Source organism: Cavia porcellus, unplaced genomic scaffold (genome assembly GCF_034190915.1).
Source record: "Cavia porcellus strain 051 isolate PalLab524CR breed Dunkin Hartley unplaced genomic scaffold, mCavPor4.1 scaffold_4, whole genome shotgun sequence".
Taxonomy (NCBI): domain Eukaryota; kingdom Metazoa; phylum Chordata; class Mammalia; order Rodentia; family Caviidae; genus Cavia; species Cavia porcellus.
Genome location: NW_026947487.1, coordinates 108,609,127 through 108,622,612, shown reverse-complemented (window position 1 = coordinate 108,622,612; position 13,486 = coordinate 108,609,127). Strand labels below are relative to the sequence as shown.

Genomic DNA, 13,486 nt, shown 5'->3' with positions numbered 1-13,486 from the left:
GAGCTTTAGGTAACTGTAATGTTCCATTGTCAGTGACTTAGTTTTGACAAATGCCCCGTGGTAACACAAGATTAATAATAATGAGGGAAGCTGAGTACATAACAGAACTGTCTGTAATATCTTTGGCACTTTTCTGTACATCTAATAGAATTTCAGTATTGAGAAGGCCCTTCTTAAAAGAAATCTTGTATTTCTAAACTTAAAATGAGTGGTCTCTTCATTAGGATATGTATTCAGCATATGATAATCAAACAAATGTGCCTTAACCAGAATGATCATGTACTTCTGTTCATGAGTGATGTGTCATGGGTAACTGAAAGGCTTCTGACCTTCAAGCCTAAGGGAACCATAAAAGGATTCAAGATCTCATTATATTTATATGAACCAGTTTATCCAGCAGAAATTCCTTTATTTGGAGCAGATGGTGTTTCATATTTCTTCCTTGAAATACTTAATTTTGCAAGGGAGTATGTTCTTGAATTTAATTGAAGTAAAAAGCTTAATATGTACTAAGTTCATTAAAAATTGGTGGTTTCCTCCTTCCCACTAAATGGAATTAGAGTGCTGTTTTTACCTTGGTGGGTGACTTACTCTGATTACATTAAAGCTCACAATAAACACAGTCAAAAAGTGCTACATATGTTGATATTTTGGGTTTGCTCTTGGAGAGGAAGCAGCAAGTATAAAATTCATAAAATATCCAACCTCTACTTTGTATTTAAAGATTAAGGCAGTGTATTAATACTAGCAAAGATATTAGAAACGCATATCTTGTAGATGCATGAATACAATAATATAGTACAGTGACATAAACAAAATCATCATTTCTATTACAAGGAAAATGTTAATTAACTTCTTTGTATTTTTAGAATGTAAAAAGGTAATAAATAATTCTAATGGATGGGTGACAAAGTGTTTAATTTCAATATACTGTTTAGTAAATCTGTGATGAAAATAAATTATAACATACATTTTTAAAATTGTATAAAAATAATTATTCTATTTGAAAACTAAAATTTACATTGTAATTTTTCTCTCTAATACCAATATTCTGGTAGTTGGTCTAGATTGCATTTCATTAACTTAAGTTCAAAATTGAAAGTGAAATCCTCACATAGCAAAAAATCTAAATCTTATACTTTAGTACTCAATGGAGTCTACTAAGTATTACAGAATCAAGATTTTGAACAGCATAAACTGTGTTTTGTCTTGAGTGCTGTTGAATGTTAAGAAAACATGGAAAAGACCTGGCATGGCATCTCATTTTTTTTTTCCTTTTTTCCTTTAGTTAAGAGACAACTAGAGAAGAAAACACAGTTCACGATGAGTTTGAGAACAGGGGCAAAAAAAAGACGCAACTCTGCCCTCTTGTATCTAATCCATTCTTGTACTAAAGGGTAAATTTGACATTCTTCCAACTACCACTAAAACTGTCAGGAAAATCCTTAAAAATTGCATTTAAAAAATCAATAGTGCCCCGTCACATCTTTTAAATTGGTCAATTTTGATTGCCTAGTGCCTTGAAACACTTTGGAATTCACTTGAGTACAGATGGCCTAAGCCAGTCATTATGAAACTCATTAAAGACAGACACCAAATACAGAGAGCAGGGTATTGTAGGAACACATTAAAATATATCTTGAGGCACTGCTATTGAAGGGTAGTGTGATTTTTTGTGTGGACCAGCTTTAGGATCAGGGTCATTTGATATATCTGAAAATTCACAAGAATGGGTTTTGTTCACATGTTGTTATGAAACAAACTGAGAAAAACAGATGCTATTTCCAGCCCAAGATGGTAGTAACCATACGCCTTTCCCCAGGTGAGGAGCTTTGCGGGGGCTGCTTCTCCCACTTCATATGATCCTGGCCTCTAGATTTAGGATGTCACAGTCCTGGGGAGGTGGTGAGGAATGTCATCCTTGTTTCTTTTGTTTGGTGGATGATGAATATTCCCCAAAGGTAACCTGATTTAAAAGGACACTGTTTGTATGGAGTTGATAATATGTCCCTTTCTATTAGAAGCTAAACTTATTATGAGTTAAATTCTAATTAATTTCTTTGAGGGATATGAATGAGCATGACATTTCTAGCATCCACTGCTGTGAAAAACAATTATTTTGTCACATATAGAGGATCATATGTAGGAAACAAATAGTGGGCACAGAAAGATTTTTAGGAAACATTTTTTATCCCTAAGTGACTCTATATTCATATTTGTGCAAGGGAAAACTTAATAATAGATGTTGGCATAAATAATGTATAATATGTATGTAGTCAAAAAGCTCACCTTTTCCAAATTGTTCTAGTTATCTTTAAAATATCATTATTATCCTTGCTGTAGGGAATTACTGGCTGTGTGTGCTCTGTGTTCATGCATGATCAAATTCAAGGAAGACCAAACACCATGTACTGGCTGAGCCTGTCTCATCCACAGGCTCTGCTGTGTGCTGTGAGCCAGCCTTGGCCAAGGTTGGTAGCCCAGGGTTTTAAATCTCACAGCAGATAGAAGATGCAGGGTGCTGTAGGTCTAGGGAGTAAAGTTTGCAATCCCCTTGCATGAGAACTTCAGAGATCACTTCCCCCATTGAATGATGTGCCCTGCACCTAAATATTCACCCAGGAAGTTGCACAAAAGCCGGGACATCTGTAAGGAAAGTCAAGGTCTAGACTGCTGACTCTAGCTGGGATCCCCTAGACTCAATAACCTGCACCAAGATCTTGGGGCCTAACAGTATTCTCACTGTGGATACACGCAAGCACTTTTTGGAGAAGGTAGTGCCAGTCCCCTCAGAGCTTGTGTACCCCTAGAAGGAGGAGGAAGCCAGAGACACCAATCTCTTCATCCTGTCTCTTCCATGCACTGGGCCTGGAGCTCAGTCCAACATGCTTACAGATGCCTTTGTTGGCCCAAGGCACCAGGAAGCAGACCCATGAGAGGAAATAGAAGATGTTGGGTCTGACCACATCCCCAGGCCCAAATGCTAAAGGATTCATCCATGTAGGTCATCAAAGACCCTCCTGCTAGCCAAGAGGGACTAAAGGCTTGTAATTGGAGCACTCAGGATGTTGAAGTGGGAGGATCACTGTGAATTCCAGGATAGATTGGGCTCCACAGTGGGTTCAAGGCCAATCTAAACTGCATAGCAAGACCCTGTCTCAAAAAAAAGAGTGTTGTAGTCAGGAGTTTGCAAGGAAATGATTACATACAGGATACATAATTTATAGTATTATTTATAATGGTCACACAAGGAGGTACAGGAAGTTTGTCCACATACTAAAGACTTAGGACCTTGAAAATCCAGCTAAGAGCCTGGATCCCACTGAAATATCCTCCATAGGTCCAGCTGAAGACATAGAGGCCAGGACAGTGCAGTCCAAATGGAGGCCTGGAGCCCACGACAATGACTCATGCAAGTCTGTTTCATAGATCTGTGCTCAGAAGACCTAAAATTCAGTTGTGGAAGCTAGAAAGTCTATGCCAGTAGGATGAAGGAACTGTGCCAGTAGATTGAGTGTTTTGCCCTAGAGCCAAGAAGAGACCCTTAAAATAAGAACCAGGGCTCCCTCAAAATGTACCACATCCATCCTCAGCGACAATAAGGTCCTGAGCTCCTCTGGTAATGAGAATAGCTGAGTTCACCTCAGAAAACCTGCATGATGAGTTTCTCCTACGGACTGAACAGCACACATCTTTCCCTCTGGAGCAGGAAGTGATGTTCAAAGTAGAGACTGGAGCTCCCCCAACATGCATTGCAGCCATTCTCAGTGATAACAAGGTCCTGAGCTCCTCTGACATTGAGAACAGCCAAGTTCATATCAGAAAAGAAGTTCAACGAGCTCCTCCAAGAGAACCAACAGCTGCAAAAAACAACACTAATGTTTTCCTCTCCACTTCTCCCTTTCATGCTGGCCACAGTCCTCAGCTGGACCATCTACACTCAGCACCCGCTGACTCAGTTCAGCTGGTGTTCAAGAAGACCTCCAGTTTGTGATCCCCTACAGGCCCGAGGGCCAGAGATCATGGAGTGGAACATCTGAACAGTGAACCCAAATGGTAACTGTTCCTCTTTTATGGTTGAGTATTCAGGCATTTTTGTCACGTTTACAGAAAGCTAACACAATGGGCTAAACAAAGGAGGGAAAAAATAAACAGAAAATGGGTGAGAGGAAAGGTGAAAAAAGGAGAGAAAAAAGAGCAAAAGAGAGATGAGAGGGGAGAGAGGAGATGGAGTAGAGAAGGGAAGGGAAGGGGAGGGAAGGGAAAAGAGAAAAGAAACAAATACAGGGACATAAGTTCCAACACAAATAAGAGAGAGGTCACCACTGCAAGTCTTATGGACATTAAAAGTATAAAAAGGAACACTATGCACAATTCTATGCCACCAAGTGCATGAATTAGATGAAATGAGCCAATTTCTTGAAACCAACAAACTATTAAAATTTATCAAACAGGAAATATAATCTTAATAGGCCTGTGTCTATCACAGAAATTGAACCGATGATTAATTATACTGTGAATAGAAAAGTCCCAGATCCAGATGGCTTCACTCTGAATTCTTCCAACATTTAAGGAAGAAATTAAACCAATTGTTCACAATAGAAAAGAGAGGTAGAGTCATCATTTTCTAATTGATTTTTATAGAATTATCTAAATAACAAAATCAAATAAAAATATTACATGAAAGGCAAACTACATATCAACACGCTTAACAAATACACATGCAACTATACTCAAGAAAATAGTAGAAACTCTACCCCAACAATATATAAAACAGATTACACAGCAAGATCAAGTGAGGTTTTATCCCAGGTAAGTGTGGTTTTTGACATTTAAAAGTCAATGTAATTGAGAATATCAGGAAGCTAAAGAAGGAAACTCATATGGTCCTACCAACTGATGAGCAGATGCTGGAAAATAAAACTGCATTTAAAGGTGGAGACCACATATTCCCACAGAATAATTATTGAGCACCAATAATAATAACATTATTGTTATTAAATATTTCAACTAACTGTAACTGGAAGCCTTTATTGTAGACATAATGTGAACAAGATGGTTGCTTCCTCAAAGCCAGGTTGGGTGCAGACCATTCATTTTGACAGACAGGACTAAATCTATGTCAGCGCATATAACTTCTGCAAAAAATGTAAGAAACATGATTTCTTTCAAGGAGCTCACATTTTAAACATCCATACCGGTGCAAAGGACTTCACTTTCATCACATTTGCCACAGGAGCAGGCAGAATCTGGAGGCACGCAGAGCCTCCTTGCTGTTACCCTGCCCTCCTCCTGAGTTTCCCTGACTCACACCGTCTCATCTCACCAGAAGGGTCCTGCTCCCTCCGGAGGCCTCACCTCTACATCCTGGTATCTGCGGTGGTACGGGCTGAGTAAAGAGACCAGGGTCTGAGGAAGGGTGGAGGCACTGACATGGAGGGCGAATCTCTGGCTATGAGGATGTCACTGCAAAGGCCTTGGGGGTGGGGGTAGACTGTGCCTAGAAAGGACACCTCTTCACTCTGTCACCAACTAGCATCACCTGCCCCTTGTGCCCTCTTCTGGGCCTGGAAGCTTTCTCACTGCACCCCATTGTGTATTTGCACGTCCTAGAAGCTGCACTTTTGTTTCTTTATCATCTCTTTCCTGTTTTCTTTCCAGCGGACATAGTGGGCATAGTTTCCTTTAGAGGCCTTCTGCCCCAGACAAGTTGTCTCACCTGTTCATTTCCTATTAGTTGAACAATAACTATATTGCAGAAATTCCTGAATCTTGAGAATTTCCCTGGGTTTCTGGAGTAGAGACACAAGGTGTTTTGAGGAGGATGGAGGCTGGAGTGGGGATGGAGATCCAGGAGCCTAGAAGGTCCTTCTTCTGCCAGCACCCTGTACCCACACCCTTCCTCTGGGGTTCAAAAGACATTGGGGTCAATCCCTGGACTGAGAAAATGCTCAAAATCACTGATGATCCCAATTCCATGGACTAGAAGGCAAGTGAGGGTCAGAAGACCATTGTAGAGTGGCTGATCTCAGTGTGAGCAGGTTCAACCATCAGGGCATGATGGTAGGAGGAAGAGGTACAAGCTTAGGCTCCATCAGCCCACAGACCCAGGAGTGTCTTAGAATGTTCTCCAATTCCTGCTTACTCATCTTCTGTTGAAGTGAGGCCGAGAAACAGCAGCTGTCATGAAACAAAGAAAGCAGTTGTTATGAAACAAAGAATGTCCACCGACCTGGTGCAAAGAAAGGGCTCTCCTATGAATAGTATTAAAAAATCATCAGATAACATACTGGTATCTGTACCTCCTGGAATCAGCTCAGAAATAAATTTCCACCTTCTATATAATCACTAAAATACAACAAAGCCTTACTTACAGCAAGTGTGTGTCTACTAGGTTTATGCAAAGTTTAGTATTTGGGAGAGAGCCAGTGAGGCACACACAGAACAACAACCACCACTTGAAATTAAACATCAGACACCCACATTCTTTACATATTTAATGACCATCACCAGGATGTTCCCAGACGATTTCACTACCTAGTTCTTCAGCCTTTAGCCATCTGGATGGTCTCTCCCCATTCATTTATCTTCCTTTACTTCTCCTCACCTCCTAATTGCTCTTATAACTTTAAATTATTGCCGTGGTTAAATTATTTGCTGTTGCCTTTGTGTTCTCCAGGCGGTATGGCAGAACTGTGCTGCAAACTTGTGTCCACATGCCCAGAACCTTTCTGGGGAAGAAAGCAGGACCCCCTGCCTTTGCAAGGAACACAGACGTCTTCTCCATCCTTTATGCTCTCAAACACTGCATGAAGGAGTGTGCTTTCCAGGGCCTAAGCAGGAAGAAACACTGGAAAGCTTTGGCAATAATAGCTACAGTTGTGGAATTGGACGACAGGGTGAGTGCTGTGGTTCAGACCCTTTTGGTGTCCTCAAAAGGAGTTTTAAAGTCTTTGAGACTCTAAAAATCTTTTATGTCTAACTCTCTTTGAATTTTTATAAATGCATACTTAATAAAGATCTTTTATCTATGCAATTGAGATTTAAAAAAAAATTGAAACTGCCTGGATTGAAGAAATATGGTTATGTGTGGGGTGGGAAGAATTGAGTAAATATCAAGTGGAATCATCTTTTTGATATATATAAGCACACTCACAAGCACACACGTACACACACACACAATATACATAGTATTTTATAATTCCCCACACTATCATATCAGGGACCATTTTCTGGCTATAGAAGTCTAAATACCGCATAGAAACACAGCCTTTCTGAAATTTAGCTAGAAGATACAGATGTGGGCAAAATGTGTTACAAGTCATAAAAGCCCAGGGCTAAGCAGTTGAGAAAGACATTTCCTAAAAGAAAAGACATGGACAGAACACAGGACCTCAGATGCTTTCAGGCTTCCAGCCCCTCCGTGTTGCTCACAGGACCAACCAGAAAGCGATATTACTAATCCTTCATTTGATTCTGAGGCTGTTCTCATGACCAATCAGAAAATGCTCTTCTTTTTTTTTTTTCACTGTTTAAGGAATTTTTATTAATGCAAAAATTTACAATCTAAATTTTGTTTCCTTGCTCACTTATCAAGTCTGTTACATAAACAGAACTGACATCCTGAACTGCTCTATAGTAAAGAATCACAAAATTAAAGAGATGAATCCTTTAAATGTTGTACATTGCTGAAAATTCTTTCCCTGGCTCCATAAAGCATTAATTTGTTTTAATATTTTACTTTTTTGTATTTGTGTGTGCATGTTTTTAAATCAAGTCGTCTAGGACTAGTGTTGTTTGCTAGACCTGGCCTTTGCTTGGTCCATCCATAAGGTTCAAAGTTTCCTTTCCTTTTTAAACTTATTTTACATTTTTTTGGGTTTTTTTTTTTTTTAGGTAGTTTTTAACGTCTTTTAGTATTTAGATATTCTTTCTTCAAGTTTCTTTTCATGGTCCCTGGTCAGTTTAAACAGTGGGAGCTCCAGTGGCCCTGCTTCCGGGGCAGCCTCTTCAGCTTGGTGGGCTTGCAACACAGCTGCGGCTCCATCAGCATTAGCATACAGTGACTCTGGAGACTCAAGCATGTGAAGAAGCTCTGAATCATCAATCTCCAACAACACGCCAGTGATTTTACCAGCTAGAGTAGGGTGCATGGCTTGAATAAGTGGAAACAGTCGTCTGCCCAACATTTGCCTTTGCTCTTGGCGGGGGAGATGCCCACATGGAAGCCATCAGAGGTTCGTGACCTTACCCATGAACAGCAGACCGCTGCATGATAACCTGGGGCTGTGCATTGAGATGCTGCTGAGGACTGCCGACTCCCACAGTGTATTATACTGGGAAGCAGCGTGGACAGCAGGAGGAGCTTAAGGGGCAGCAGCTGCAGGACATGGACCCTTGTCTGTGCTGTATTCACAGCGTGCTGTGTCAACATGACTCATGGAGCCTGTGAAGAAGCTGGTCTCATGCTGGTCTAGGAACAGCTGGGTAGATAGCACCAGGCATGTTCTGGAATGGATGAGGTCTGGCACCCTGAGCAGTCCAGTAAGGACTTGGTCTTAGTTGAGCAGTTTGGCTAGGAGGATAGCACCCAGCATGGAGGGGAGACTGTGGGACAGCTGCTGAGAAGTGACCTGAGGAGCGGCTGACTGGTAGCGGTTGATTACAGGGCTGGGCACAGGTCAAACATTTGCCATTCCCTGCATATACTGGTCAGTGAGGTGAGCCTGGAACTCTTCTTTGTGCTGAGTTAAAGCTACATATAGTGGCTTGATGGCCACAGTTCTGCCATTCACTTCTGTAACTGCTTTAGTGGCTTTTTCTGGGGAGGAAAAGCTTACAAAACCAAATCCTTTGCTGCCACCACCCTCCATCACACCCTTTGCCCCAGTGATTGTACCAAAGGGAGCAAAGGGTTTCCGGAGATGTTCACCATCAACACCATGAGCAAGATTTTTCACATAAAGGTTAACACTGGTTTCTGGCTTCATCTGTTCAAATGCACACTTAAGTTCCATCTGGCATTTCATTTTCTGAGTTTGACCAACATAAATTTGTTTCCCATTGAACTCCTTTCCATTCATCTCATCCACAGTTTTACGTGCATCATAAGGCAGCTCCAAACTTGCCAAAGAGATCTTCAAGGCATCCATTGTACTTGACTTCTCCTAAGTTCTTGATGTAAACTTTGGTGAACTCTTTTGTTCCATCCCCAATGTCTGCTTTTCATTCTTTATGAGACTTAAATCATCCAACAAATGCTTTATGATCATTTAGCAGCATCCCCTTGTTCAGTAGCTCTTTCAGCAGCTTCCTGTGTCTCAAAATGTACAAATCCATAGCCCTTGGAACCATTTGCATCACAAACCACCCTACATGAAAGGATGTTACCAAGACCAGAAAATGTATCATGCAGTGCTTTATTATCAATAGATTTGTCCTAATTTTTAATGGATATGTTGCCTGCTCCACTTTTGCAAAGCGATGGATCATGCTGAAATCACATGATGCGCACTGGCTTGCCCTTTATAACATCAAAATTCATGGTGTCCAAAGCAAGCTCTGTGTCAGCTGCTGCTGGAAGTTCACACACATGTAGCCCAGGGAGTGGTGGGTGATGCTGTCCCTGCAGGCATAGAGGGAGAGGGTGGGCCTGGCTGGGCTGACCTGTTCATAGAGCATCACCTCTGTCACGTGGGGGCTGAGGTCCCCTAGGTAGAGCAAGGCCAGGAGCTGAAAATGCTGGTCTCCATTCCTCATTTACATATGGGAATGACAGTCAGAAAGACACTGTTCCTGCTCCTCCATTTACATCTGACAGGAAGTCAAGTGAGCCTTCTTGATTGAACAGATGTCCCAGGGCCATACTTACACAGGCATCCAGATATTTTGGATATAAAGCTTCCCTCCCCATTTTCCTTGGTAATGATGATGTAAGGGATGATGTAAGTCCTCAAAGAGATATAAATAACATCAGAGAAATATTGTAACTCCCAACCTGCTAGATGTCAGACGCAATGAGTTCATGTTTCCCAAAATTGAGGAATGAATTCTAAGGAAAACAGAGGTGAAAAGCAGGAAATACATAGTGGGGGAAGGAAAGCTTCTTGCTAAGACAGACAGCAGGTTGGGCCAGGAAAATGGGTTACCCATGGGACTGCTGCTCAGGGGGAGCTTCATGGAGTAAAATCCTGAGGTTGATGAAAGATGAGGCAAAACTCTGATCAGCAATAAGATTGGAAGTAGAGTTACTCAAGTAATATGGGTCCACAGGAGAAGCAAGTCACATAGCAAGTGCGCAGGGAAAGAACAGGACTCTTGCTGCAAAGAGCGTCCTGGAGGTGTTTAGTCCCTCACCCAAGGTGATGGACACTTATTTAGAATATCAGTCACTGTTGTTCATGTGGGTGTGGTCATTCCATCTTTTGTGTTGAGGTCTGGCCTTCAAGGAATCACCTCTACCACATTGTATTATATTCTCATCCTCTGCACTGGCTTCTTTGAGGGCCCAGCCCTGTCTGACTGCCTGTAATATTTCTACCTAACTTAGCTATCCTGCAACACATGAGGCTGATGTGAACCTTCTTCCTTGGCCTGTTCTTGCCCTTTAGAGTATGTTCTTCTCTGCACTCTTCAATAAACCTGCACCCTTGACACCTCTTCTGTGTGTCTGGTCCAACTCTTTGTTCAGTAGGGCCAAGGACCTGAAAAATGCACTGGGACTGCCTTCCTGTAACAAAATTATGTCACTGTCACCAATTCTTTCTTTCCCTGCTGGATCCTTTTGTTTCAGATGTGTGTGTGTATGTCCAATAAAAAAGAAAACCTTAACCCCCTTTGTCCTTTGGGATTCATTCTTCAATGTCAGGGGACAGGCACTCGGCACACCTGCCATGTAGCTCATTGGAGTTATATTTCTCCTCTATTGCTGTGACACACATGTGCTGTGGAAATTGTGCAAATGCAAAGCAACGGCATGGTTCACATAAGAACGGACAGAGTGAGTGCATTCAGTGAGCGGGAGTCCACAACGCTCTGCAAGATTGCACAGCTTCTGGGGTGGTTTAGCATGACTTTTAGCAGTTTATCCCAACTGACTGAGCTGATCACACTGGATCTATTTCTTCTTCCATCTAAAAATGTGGAATTTACCAAGTAACAATTGCTCCTCCTTCAAGTTATAATATTTCTGCAGTTGCTGGAGAAAAGCTCTGTTCATCTCTCTTCCTGCCATTCTCAGGGGATAATATTCCCTTTAGCCTGAATACCCACTTGAATGCAACTTGGAAAGAGGCAAAAAAGAATGGCAAGGTTTGTAAATCACTGTATCTTTAAATGTCTTCAGTGGATGGTCTTTTGTTATGGTGCTTTATAATGAGGAGAATTTCTAAAAGGGGGTGGGGGTTGGCGAGGGGGGAGGGGCTATAAATTCATGTACATAAATTGAATCATAATATTATTCTTTTTACTCATTCAAATAGAATTAGGAAAAATGAGGAGATGAAAGACAGTGGTCATGTATTAAGTCATAACTGTTTGTTAGAGCAAATTAGAATCAAACAAACAATTACTGCATTTAAGTTAAACTGTAAAAATACAGAACTTTCTAATTTTTCTAAAAATCATCTTGACTTATAATTCAAGTTATAGTATAATATACTTTATAACTTTATATTTTTCTGAAGTATATTATATGCAAATATTAATATTTCAACTGCAAACTCAGTGAAAAAACTAATGACTAGTTCATCACTTTAAAAATATTTCGCATTGTTCTAAGTCAACTGATTGGAGATATGATTTATTTTAGTTAATATCAATATTCAAATAAAACATGTTAGAATTTATGCTGTATCTTCAACTAACAAAGAGCTAGCTTCCAATTTTTTTTATTTCCTGTCAGATGTTTCTAGAATTGTATTATCAGGTATATTGACTGTTTTAGGCCAAAACTCATTGGAATGGCTCTGATTTAAGACCAAATGAGATTTTTTTATGTTACAAAAATGTTTTTACTTCCTTTTTTCTGTTTCTAGTTCACCATTTGCATTCCATATAATAGGCTGACCATCTTTATTGGAGGTGAACAGTCATAAAAATTCCTGTTTATACTAATTATGATGTAATTGTTGTAACTAGAGATAGGACATGTAAGGGAAATCTCCACTGTACTGAGAAGGGTTTGCCTATTTTACTAGTGTAACTCTAACACTGTAAAAGGGTGGCATTTTTATTGTTGTGAATAACCCATTATGTAACTGAGTCAGGCCCTTTAAAAGGCTATTTTGTTTGAATTTTCATTTAAATTTGCTTTTTTTTTTTTTTTACTTTTACTAAGCATTGTCTCAGACTTCTGTATTTTAACTGTCTCATTCTTGTATTTTTCTCAGACCCTTAGTTTCTGTAAATGCCAATTTAGAATTAAGTGTAAAATAAAGTTGAAGAGGAGAACTCAATTTTGAATATATTTATAAAAATTGGCAAGGTAAATGGGTAAATGTTATTTTAAAACATACAATAAAAAGTACTGCTTTCTTTAGCTCTATATCTAAAAATATATGGTCCATGCAGTAGCTTCTGATTGAGAGCCTTGAAAACCAGTTGGAGAGGCCAAGAGGCAGGGCAGGCTGTAAATCACCTGACTCAGGCGGAACTGTGGCTTCCTCCCAAAGCACAGCAGAGCTCTCTCTGGGCACACACTCGTGTAGCAGAGATTATTAATAAAATAATTCATTAACGAGAATATTTTAGTTTTCGTTTCTCTGCCAAGTTGTGACATTTCCCCTCATTTACATCTTCCTTTCCAGCTCTGTGGTTTTATATAAAATGAAGGCTTTACTGAAGTGTTTATGAGAAAGAAAAATACAAAAGAGGGGACGTGGTCACTGCGGTTACAGCTAAAGGCATGGCGTAGGTATATGGCTTGTAATATACTTAAGAATGAGATAGTGGTGGAAATATGAAATGGGCAATATATGGCATCCAGTAATAAAAAAATGATTTAGATGTGAATAGCCAAACACTACAATTTTTAACATTACTCAGCTGGTCATGAACCCTGTGTATGTGATGTATATGTGATCACGGATGAACACCACAGAATGCCCTCAGTAAAATTTACATTTCCACTACCCAGCGCCTTGGGATGTCTCAGCAGAGGCTCATGCAGGTGTGGGTTTCGCCCAGAAAATTCACAGGGATGCCAGTTGTGTGTTCTGACTTGAAAGCTTTTGGACAATTTTTCCTTTCCACCCTGAAAACCCCAACTGACTATCTGAAAATCTCCCCTTTTAAAATCACAACTGAAAGAGTTGCCGGCCCAGATGAAACACTGTAGCCAGAAAAGGCTGCAGCTAAACTCCTCCCCCACCCTGCCCCCTATGGACTTGATTGTGATTCTGTATCCCCATCCTTAAGGACCTGTGCGCCAATGGGATATCTGTGCATCCCTAATGGCCTTTGGGGCACTGCCCTAAGCTTAAGCTAT

General features: G+C 40.5%; 1 pseudogene; it reads right to left on the bottom strand.

Moving 5' to 3' along the window:
- Nucleotides 1-7,965: 7,965 nt before the first annotated feature.
- Nucleotides 7,966-10,767, bottom strand: LOC100735474 (polyadenylate-binding protein 1-like; annotated as a pseudogene).
- Nucleotides 10,768-13,486: the final 2,719 nt, after the last annotated feature.